We start from the raw sequence: 9,761 nt of genomic DNA, 5'->3' as shown, positions 1-9,761 counted from the left end.
GACACTTCCAGTTCACGTGGCCAGTGTGATGAAGCTGCTCTGGCGAGCCAGCACCAGCGCAGCACACGGAAACGCCATTTACCTTCCCGCTATACCTTCCCGCTACCTATTTTTCTACTTGCACTTAAGGGTGCTTTTGAACTGCTTGGTGGGCAGGAGCTGGGACCGAAAGACGGGAGCTCACCCCGCCGCGGGGATTCGAACCGCTGACCATGCAATCGGCAAGCCCTAGGCGCTGAGGTTTTACCCACAGTGCCACCCGCGTCCCTAAAACAGCCATTATTTGCTGCAAAAAAATTACAAAAAGGCGAAGAGCTGATAACTAATTGCCCTGGAACAGCAAAGAGCATAATAAAATCATTCTCTCTCAAAATGAGTTTATGGAGTGTGAGTTAAGTATCTGATGAAAGGGGGTTAATTGCCTCCCACTATAATGCATAGCAGTAGCTTTTCCATTGGGGTCAACTAGCCAGTCCTGCGGCCAATCCCACAAGCCTTTACCTGCAGAGCCTGTTTCTCGCTCTGTCTCTCAGTCCCCGCTCTTCGCAGGCATGCCCTGTGTAGGGTGCCCTGCTCATTCCCAGGGTGGAACTGGAGCCAATATATATACATGCAAATAAATGTACACAGCTATTTCTTTGCTGCTTACAGGAACAGGGAAACCACTGTTGGTTGGCAGAATTGGGGATCCCCATAAGGAATAAATAATAACAATAACCCTTACCACATCTGAAAATGTTTTTGAGTGGCCAAAGTGCTTTCTGAATATTACCTCCTTGCAATCCAGGGGTGGGAGCCAGAGGGGGCTGGGCTCCCACCCTCTGACCACTGGCCACACTTGCTGGGGCTGGCAGGAGTTGGGCATTAAGTTGGCTGCTGTAGTCTCCATCTGGTCATTGCCAAGAAGGGTGGACTATAAGTGATTGATTGATTGATGAATGAATGAATGAATGAATGAATGAATGAATGAATGAATCATAGAGTTGGAAGAGACCACAAGGGCCATCGAGTCCAACCCCCTGCCAAGCAGGAAACACCATCAGAACACTCCTGACATATGGTTGTCAAGCCTCTGCTTAAAGACCTCCAAAGAAGGAGACTCCACCACACTCCTTGGCAGCAAATTCCACTGTCGAACAGCTCTTACTGCCAGGAAGTTCTTCCTAATGTTTAGGTGGAATCTTCTTTCTTGTAGTTTGGAACCATTGCTCCGTGTCCGCTTCTCTGGAGCAGCAGAAAACAACCTTTCTCCCTCCTCCATGTGACATCCTTTTATATATTTGAACATGGCTATCATATCACCCCTTAACCTCCTCTTCTCCAGGCTAAACATGGCCAGCTCCCTTAGCCGTTCCTCATAAAGCATCGTTTCCAGGCCTTTGACCATTTTGGTTGCCCTCCTCTGGACACGTTCCAGTTTGTCAGTGTCCTTCTTGAACTGTGGTGCCCAGAACTGGACACAGTACCCAGGTGAGGTCTGACCAGAGCAGAATACAGTGGCACTATTACTTCCCTTGATCTAGATGCTATACTCCTATTGATGCAGCCCAGAATTGCATTGGCTTTTTTAGCTGCCACGTCACACTGTTGGCTCATGTCAAGTTTGTGGTCAACCAAGACTCCTGGATCCTTTTCACATGTACTGCTCTCAAGCCAGGTGTCACCCATCTTGTATTTGTGCCTCTCATTTTTTTTGCCCAAGTGCAATACTTTACATTTATCCCTGTTAAAATTCATCTTGTTTGTTTTGGCCCGGTTCTCCAATCTGTCAAGGTCGTTTTGAAGTGTGATCCTGTCCTCTGGGGTGTTAGCCACCCCTCCCAGTTTGGTGTCATCTGCAAATTTGATCAGGATGCCCTTGAGTCCATCATCCAAGTCGTTGATAAAGATGTTGAATAAGACTGGGCCCAAGACAGAACCCTGTGGCACCCTACTAGTCACTCTTCTCCAGGATGAAGAGGAACCATTGATGAGCACCCTTTGGGTTCGGTCAGTCAGCCAGTTACAAATCCACTGAGTGGTAGCATAGTCAAGACCGCATTTTACCAGCTTCTTTACAAGAATATCATGGGGCACCTTGTCAAATGCCTTGCTGAAATCGAGGTAGGCTACATCCACTCCGTTCCCCTCATCTACCAGGCTTGTAATTCTGTCAAAAAATGAGATCAGGTTAGTCTGACATGACTTATTTTTCAGAAATCCATGCTGACTATTGGTATCACAGCATTGCTTTCTAGGTGGTCACAGACTGTTTGCTTAATGATCTGCTCCAGAATCTTCCCTGGTATTGATGTCAGACTGACTGGGCGGTAATTATTTGGGTCCTCGCTTTCCCCCTTTTTGAAAATAGGGACAACATTTGCCCTCCTCCAGTCTGCCGGGACTTCGCCTGTTCTCCAGGAATTCTCAAAGATGACTGCCAGTGGTTCTGAGATCACATCTGCCAGTTCTTTTAATACTCTTGGATGCAGTTCATCTGGCCGTGGAGACTTGAATACATCTAAACTAGCCAAGTATTCTTGTACTATCTCCTTAGTTATTCTGGGCTGTGTTTCCTCTGCTGAATCATTTGCTCCAAATTCTTCAGGTCGGGCATTGTTTTCTTTATCGGAGAAGACTGAGGCAAAGAAGGCATTGAGGAGTTCAGCCCTTTCTGTGTCCCCTGTTTGCATTCACCATCTTCTCCTCTGAGTGACCCCACTGTTTCTTTGTTCTTCCTTTTGCTACGAACATACCCATAAAAGCCTTTTTTGTTGCTTTTAACCTCTCTAGCAAGCCTGAGTTCATTCTGTGCTTTAGCTTTTCTGACTTTGTGTCTACACGTGCTGGCTATTTGTTTGAATTCCTCTTTGGTGGTTTCCCCCCTTTTCCATTTTTTGGACACATCCTTTTTTAATCTTAACTCAGTTAAAAGTTCTTTAGATAGCCACCCTGGTTTCTTTAGGCACCTTCCATGTTTCCGTCTCACTGGTATTGCCTGAAGTTGTGCTTTTACTATCTCCCTCTTAACAAACTCCCAGCCATCATGAACTCCCTTTCCTTTTAGTATTACTGTCCATGGGATCTCACCCAGCACTTCCCTAAGTTTTATGAAGTCGGCTTTCTTAAAGTCAAGAAATTGAGTCCTAGTATGCTTGGCTGCTCTTTTCCGCTGTATAGTAAACTTCAGAAGAGCATGATCACTCACGCCTAATGATCCTTCCACTTCTACCCCACTAACCAGGTCATCAACATTGGTTAGGACCAGATCTAAAATGGCTGTTCCTCTTGTTGCTTTTCCCACTTTCTGGACAAGGAAGTTGTCTGCAAGGCCAGTGAGGAATCTGTTTGACCTTATGCTCTTGGCTGACATTTGACATCCAGCGAATATCCGGGTAATTGAAGTCCCCCATTACTAATATCTCCCTTCCTTTTGCATGCTTGGCCATCTGTTTCAGGAAGGCATCATCTATGTCCTCCGTTTGGCTTAGGGATCTATAGTAAACTCCCACAATGAGGTCCCTGTTATTCTTCTCTCCCTTAATTTTGACCCAAATGCTCTCACTTTGGCTTTGAGGTTCTAAATCTTGGATCTCTTCACAGGTATACACATCCCTGACATATAACGCCACTCCTCCTCCTTTCTTGTCTGGTCTGTTTCTCTGAAATAGATTGTATCCCTCCATTATTACATTCCAATCATGGGACTTATCCCACCATGTTTCAGTGATGCCTATTATGTCATATTTAGTTTGCTGTACCAAGAGCTCAAGCTCATCTTGTTTATTTCCCATGCTTTGAGCATTAGTGTACAGACATTGAAGTCCATTAATCATTCCCCCGTGACTCTTATTTAAGGATTATTTAAGGTCCTCCATCATAAAAAGCGTGAAGACAGGACAAATAACTCCCCCCAAAAAAACCCTAGGTCTCCCCCAACAAACGTTTGAGACTAGCTCCCCTAAATCTAAAAGATGGATCAAACTGCACGCTGTCCTGCAAGCTCTGATAAGCTCCTCCCACAGCTAATCACCTGCCTTAACAGAAACCCTGCCCCCTCTGACATTTGCACAGGGAGAGCAGCTAATCAGCCACAAAGAAACACACACACACACACACACACACACACGAGAAAACCCTTTTTGCTCCTTCTTCAGCTGCTGCCCTGCAAGCTCTGATAAGCTCCTCCCACAGCTAATCACCTGCCTCAACAGAAACCCTGCCCCCTCTGATCTTTGCACAGGGAGAGCAGCTAATCAGCCACAAAGAAACACACACACACACACACACACACACACACGAGAAAACCCTTTTTGCTCCTTCTTCAGCTGCTGCCCTGCAAGCTCTGATAAGCTCCTCCCACAGCTAATCACCTGCCTCAACAGAAACCCTGCCCCCTCTGACCTTTGCACAGGGAGAGCAACTAATCAGCCACAAGAATGAACGAGAGTATTATCACACCCATATTTCAGAGGGAAAGACAGGATGAGAGTGAGTGACTGGGCCAGACTTTTGGGAGACATGCCATGAAATGTTTCCTGATCTGTTTCAACCTCCCCGCAACTTGTGCCGACTGTTCACGGAAGCATCAAGTTCAGGGATGGAGAAGCTCAGGCCCAGAGACAAAATTCCCCCCTGCCTGCCCCTTGGGATTCTGTCCCACTGTGTCCTCGGATGATACCTCTTGCTGATGTCAATGGAGGATGGAGAGTGGGGTGTGCCCACAAGGAAATGTGGTGCTGAAGCTCATCCCAGCCTACTCCAACCACCTGCTTCCTACTGGGACATTAAGGGAGAGATTGTCGCGCGCCCCAGCAGCTGTCCAGTTGCTGTGTGGCAACCTCCAGCAGGGAAGATCATGCCACCCCTGCAAGTCATTCAAAGGCCTGAGCAATGGAAATGGCATCAGGCTGGGGTCTGGCAGAGCACACCAGAGAGGGCATTCAGCATGCAGGGCACCACAGTGAAGCAGGCCCTGCCACTCGCCAGCCAGCCCCTGCAAAGGCAGGGAGCGCACAACAAGGCCAGAAGACCACCCCACCCCTGGAAGGTCCACGCAGAGGAAGGCAACAGGCCGGAAGGTCTCGTGGGCCAGGGCTGCTTCCTCTCCAGTTGCCAGGCACTGGCTGGAAGGCTTGCTGCCTGCTCCATGTTGGCAATTGCCAGAGAATGTCCAATACAGCCAGGGCTGCCAAGAAGCCCAGAGTCATCTCAGCGGCAAGGAGAGAGAAGTGTCCTCCCTCCCCCCACCAGTGGAACGGTGTTCCTTCTGCAGTCAGGGGTGACAGGAGTGGGGAGGGTCCACAGCTCATCGGCTGGTGAGAGTGAGGAAAGGAAGCATCATCGGGGAGCCAGGGTGGGGCGGAGGCTGAAGCCCATGGCTTATGGTTTGTGACCTGGTTCAGATGAACAGGCTTAGCTGGCCCTCCAGGCTGGCCTAGCTGCCCTCGGCGGGTGGGTGGGGCTGGGACCTTCCTCGACACGTGTTAACAGCCCAGCTCCTCTTTCTCCGGAGAAGGAGAGGGCTTCCCCCGCCCCAGCGCACAGCTCCAGACGTGAGACGCCGGCCACAGCCTCCACCTGCGAGCAGCGGGGAGGGGAGGCAGCAAACTCCAGCGCAGGTGAAGGGGGACCCCGTGTGGAGAGTCCCTGCTTCTGAGCCAGCAGAGAAAAGAAGGCTCCTGGGGAGCGGGGGGTGGGCAGCTAGCAAGCTTTGCTTGAAGAAGGGGCTCCATGCGCAGCGATGTTTCCTCTCCCGACCTTTGCTTGGCTGGTGGCTGGGACTTTCCTATCTAGACAGAGCTTATGGCTTGACTTTCGCTTCCTCTTGGAATTGTTATTGAAATGTGGGCATTAGGTCATTCAATGCCTCCTGACTGAAACGCTCGCTGGGTCCTTGTTTTTAATGTCTGGTGTTCTTGTTGTTCTTGTTGCCCCAACGAAACACAAGTTCTTCTCTAGAAAGGTGCGATTTCCAGGGCGGGGGTGGGGCAGTATTAATTTATTGACTGCATTTACTCGGTGCTTTGGGGGCCAAAGAAAAGATGAGGTGCCATTACTGACATGGATAAAAGTGCCACAGGTGCCCATACAAAATAACTTTTATGGGGGCAAAAAAAAAAAAAGAAGTGCTGCTACCTTGGACCATCACCCCCCAAAATCCCTGCATTTAATCCACATTTCCCTTCACCACAGAAAATCTGATGAGTAAAAATAATGGGCAGTTTGTGCCATATTTGGTGATGTTTCTTTTTCCTCCTCTCCTGGGCAGAACCTCCTCCTTTTGTTTCTGGTGACCGCAGTGCCAAACAAGAGGCTGAAGACACCCCTGAACTCATCTCTCAAGGTCCCCACGTGGTAAGTGTGTGAGGGTCTGGCCTCAGATGTAAGCAGGGTCCTGTGCATTTGACTTTAGAAATAATGCTGGTGGTGATCTGCACAAGACCTTGTATTATGATTCCAGTAATTCATTGTTGCTGTGGGTTTTTAGGTGGGGCAGAATTTAGGGCTGTGCTGTTAAAGGTAATGGGGGCCTATGGGGCATTTCCATATATATATATATATATATATATATATATATAGCCATACACACCTGCTAAATCACAGAGCAGGTTGATATAGCTAAATATCACTCTGGAGCAAGAACTCAGTATCAAAAATCAAATGGAAATGGCCCTCCCCCTCCTCCTCCTCCTCCTCCTCCTCCACCCAACAGCACACAATTCCCCCCGCCCCGCCCCGCCGCATTATGCTTATTGTGAAATGCAAGAAAAGTTTTTTTGAAGGTGGCACTCACAAAAAAAAGTTCAGAAACACCAGTCTGGAAGCCTGGAATGGAAAAGGCCGTGGAGGGCAGGAGAGGAGGAATGATGGAGGGGCAGGCTAGAAAAATGTCCCTCATTCTCCACTCACTGAGCGAGCAAGCAAACAAACAGCTGAACAAACTGAAAGAACAAACCACAAATGTGCAGACATTACTGTGCAGATTGCACAGTCCAAAATATTGGTTCCAAAAGGCCTGTTTGTGACAAGAAGCTCTAGCCGCGAGTTCCTTAAGCCATATTTTTATTTAAGTATTCTTTCTAATTATAATTCCCAAACTGTGTGTTATTGGAACACTACGTTCCAGGGCTGGGAAAGAACAGCTAATCTTATGAAGAAATGAACTAAATGATTAAAGGGCGCCTGTGACCATGGGCATAGCCAGAATTTTTGTTGGGGGGGCAGGCCTTTTGTTAGGGGGAGGTATTTTTACTGATTCTTATTGATTGGGGGGCAACTGCTCCTCGCTGCCCCCCCTTGGCTACACCCATGCCCGTGACCCAGGGCACATGCACCCCTCCACTCCAACAAAGGCAGCAGAAGATCCAGAAGGGAAAAAATCCATCCCAATGGATCCATTCCCTTCCAGGGCCATTTTCAACCACAGCAGAGTTTAGAGATGCTGTAACAGGCCCTACATGCGATAACACATCAATAGACTTGAGTTAATTCCAATGTACTTTGACACACAGAATGGAGATGGCCGTGAGGTGGGGGGGTTGCCAGCAGCTGTATCTGGGCCCCTTCTGACCCATTGCATTCCCATTCCCACATTCATCTGTGATTTTTAAAAGCCCACATGGAAGTCCACTTTTAAATACACATGTAAATATATTTTTAGACTTGTTTTCTCACAAAAGTCACAATCTGATGTATCAGGAACTGCATTGAAACATTTGGGAAACAGCCAGAGCCTTTGCACAACGAAGTTCTGACCCACACGTTAGTCCAGGCGCAGCGGATCAAGTCCACTGGTATCACAAAGATCAAATTCCACAGTTGTTGTTTAGTCGTTTAGTCGTGTCCGACTCTTCGTGACCCCATGGACCAGAGCACGCCAGACACTTCTGTCTTTCACTGCCTCCCGTAGTTTGGTCAAACTCATGCTGGTAGCTTCGAGAACACTGTCCAACCATCTCATCCTCTGTCGTCCCCTTCTCTTGTGCCCTCCATCTTTCCCAACATCAGGGTCTTTTCCAGGGAGTCTTCTCTTCTCATGAGGTGGCCAAAGAACTGGAGCCTCAGCTTCAGGATCTGTCCTTCCAGTGAGCACTCAGGGCTGATTTCCTCAAGAATTGATAGGTTTGATCTTCTTGCAGTCCATGGGACTCTCAAGAGTCTCCTCCAGCACCATAATTCAAAAGCATCAATTCTTCGGCGATCAGCCTTCTTTATGGTCCAACTCTCACTTCCATACATCACTACTGGGAAATTCCACAGACATAGAATCATAGAATCATAGAGTTGGAAGAGACCACAAGGGCCATCGAGTCCAACCCCCTGCCAAGCAGGAAACACCATCAGAGCACTCCTGACATATGGTTGTCAAGCCTCTGCTTAAAGACCTCCAAAGAAGGAGACTCCACCACACTCCTTGGCAGCAAATTCCACTGTCGAACAGCTCTTACTGTCAGGAAGTTCTTCCTAATGTTTAGGTGGAATCTTCTTTCTTGTAGTTTGGAACCATTGCTCCGTGTCCGCTTCTCTGGAGCAGCAGAAAACAACCTTTCTCCCTCCTCTATGTGACATCCTTTTATATATTTGAACATGGCTATCATATCACCCCTTAACCTCCTCTTCTCCAGGCTAAACATGGCCAGCTCCCTTAGCCGTTCCTCATAAAGCATCGTTTCCAGGCCTTTGACCATTTTGGTTGCCCTCCTCTGGACACGTTCCAGTTTGTCAGTGTCCTTCTTGAACTGTGGTGCCCAGAACTGGACACAGTACTCCAGGTGAGGTCTGACCAGAGCAGAATACAGTGGCACTATTACTTCCCTTGATCTAGATGCTCTACTCCTATTGATGCAGCCCAGAATTGCATTGGCTTTTTTAGCTGCCGCGTCACACTGTTGGCTCATGTCAAGTTTGTGGTCAACCAAGACTCCTAGATCCTTTTCACATGTACTGCTCTCAAGCCAGGTGTCACCCATCTTGAATTTGTGCCTCTCATTTTTTTTGCCCAAGTGCAATACTTTACATTTCTCCCTGTTAAAATTCATCTTGTTTGTTTTGACCCAGTTCTCTAATCTGTCAAGGTCATTTTGAAGTGTGATCCTGTCCTCTGGGGTGTTAGCCACCCCTCCCAGTTTGGTGTCATCTGCAAATTTGATCATCCCTAGAAATGAGTTAAAGGGTTGAGAAGGCGAAGGAGAAAGTTGCTGTTGTTGAACCTAAAGTAATACAAGTGGGAGTCCCAGCCTTACAGAGGCAAATTGAGGACTATGAGTTGAGGCCTTTTATGATTGATTTTGGAAAAAGTCAGATTTTGAGGATCGGAGCCCTGCCTGGACTGGAGAAGGAAAGTTGGACAGATCCCTTCATGCAGGGATTTGCTGACTTTTGGGATTTGGACTTGGGTCGTGAGGAGATTGGAGCTGTGGGGGACTTTGGATTTGGAGGAATTTTGAAACATGTCCTGAAATACCTTATGGATTTTGGATTTGACCATGGAGATTTGGTTGACCTGTCGGGAGGGAGTGAAGGCATTGCTGGGTTGGAGCTTCCCCGAGATCTGCTCTTCAATATCAAGAGAAGGAAAATGAGAACAAGATTAGTAGAAGACAAAGTAAAGTGCATGTATAAATATGAAGAAGACCTACAGAAGGGACTTGGAAAAGAGTTAAGAGCCTCGGACAGAAGATCACCAGGTTGATGAACTATTTGGAATTGACGAATGACTGGCAGTATTTGAGACCAGGGAGAAGAGATGGTGGAAGAAGATTGGAAAAAGTTTTAAAGTT

The 9,761-nt window shown here is 47.8% G+C and overlaps 1 long non-coding RNA gene across 1 annotated transcript in view; it reads left to right on the top strand.

Moving 5' to 3' along the window:
- Window positions 1-983: 983 nt before the first annotated feature.
- LOC307205453 overlaps window positions 984-9,761 on the top strand; it is a 422,161-nt gene continuing 413,383 nt past the window's right edge. The window contains exon 1 of the long non-coding RNA XR_013834006.1: window positions 984-1,475. This is a non-coding gene — a long non-coding RNA (uncharacterized lncRNA). The remainder of the gene's footprint in view (window positions 1,476-9,761) is intronic.

Source organism: Podarcis cretensis (genome assembly GCF_951804945.1).
Source record: "Podarcis cretensis genome assembly, chromosome: 16".
Lineage (NCBI taxonomy): Eukaryota > Metazoa > Chordata > Lepidosauria > Squamata > Lacertidae > Podarcis > Podarcis cretensis.
The sequence above is the reverse complement of the archived record's forward strand: the minus strand, read 5'-3'. Positions and strand labels throughout refer to the sequence as shown.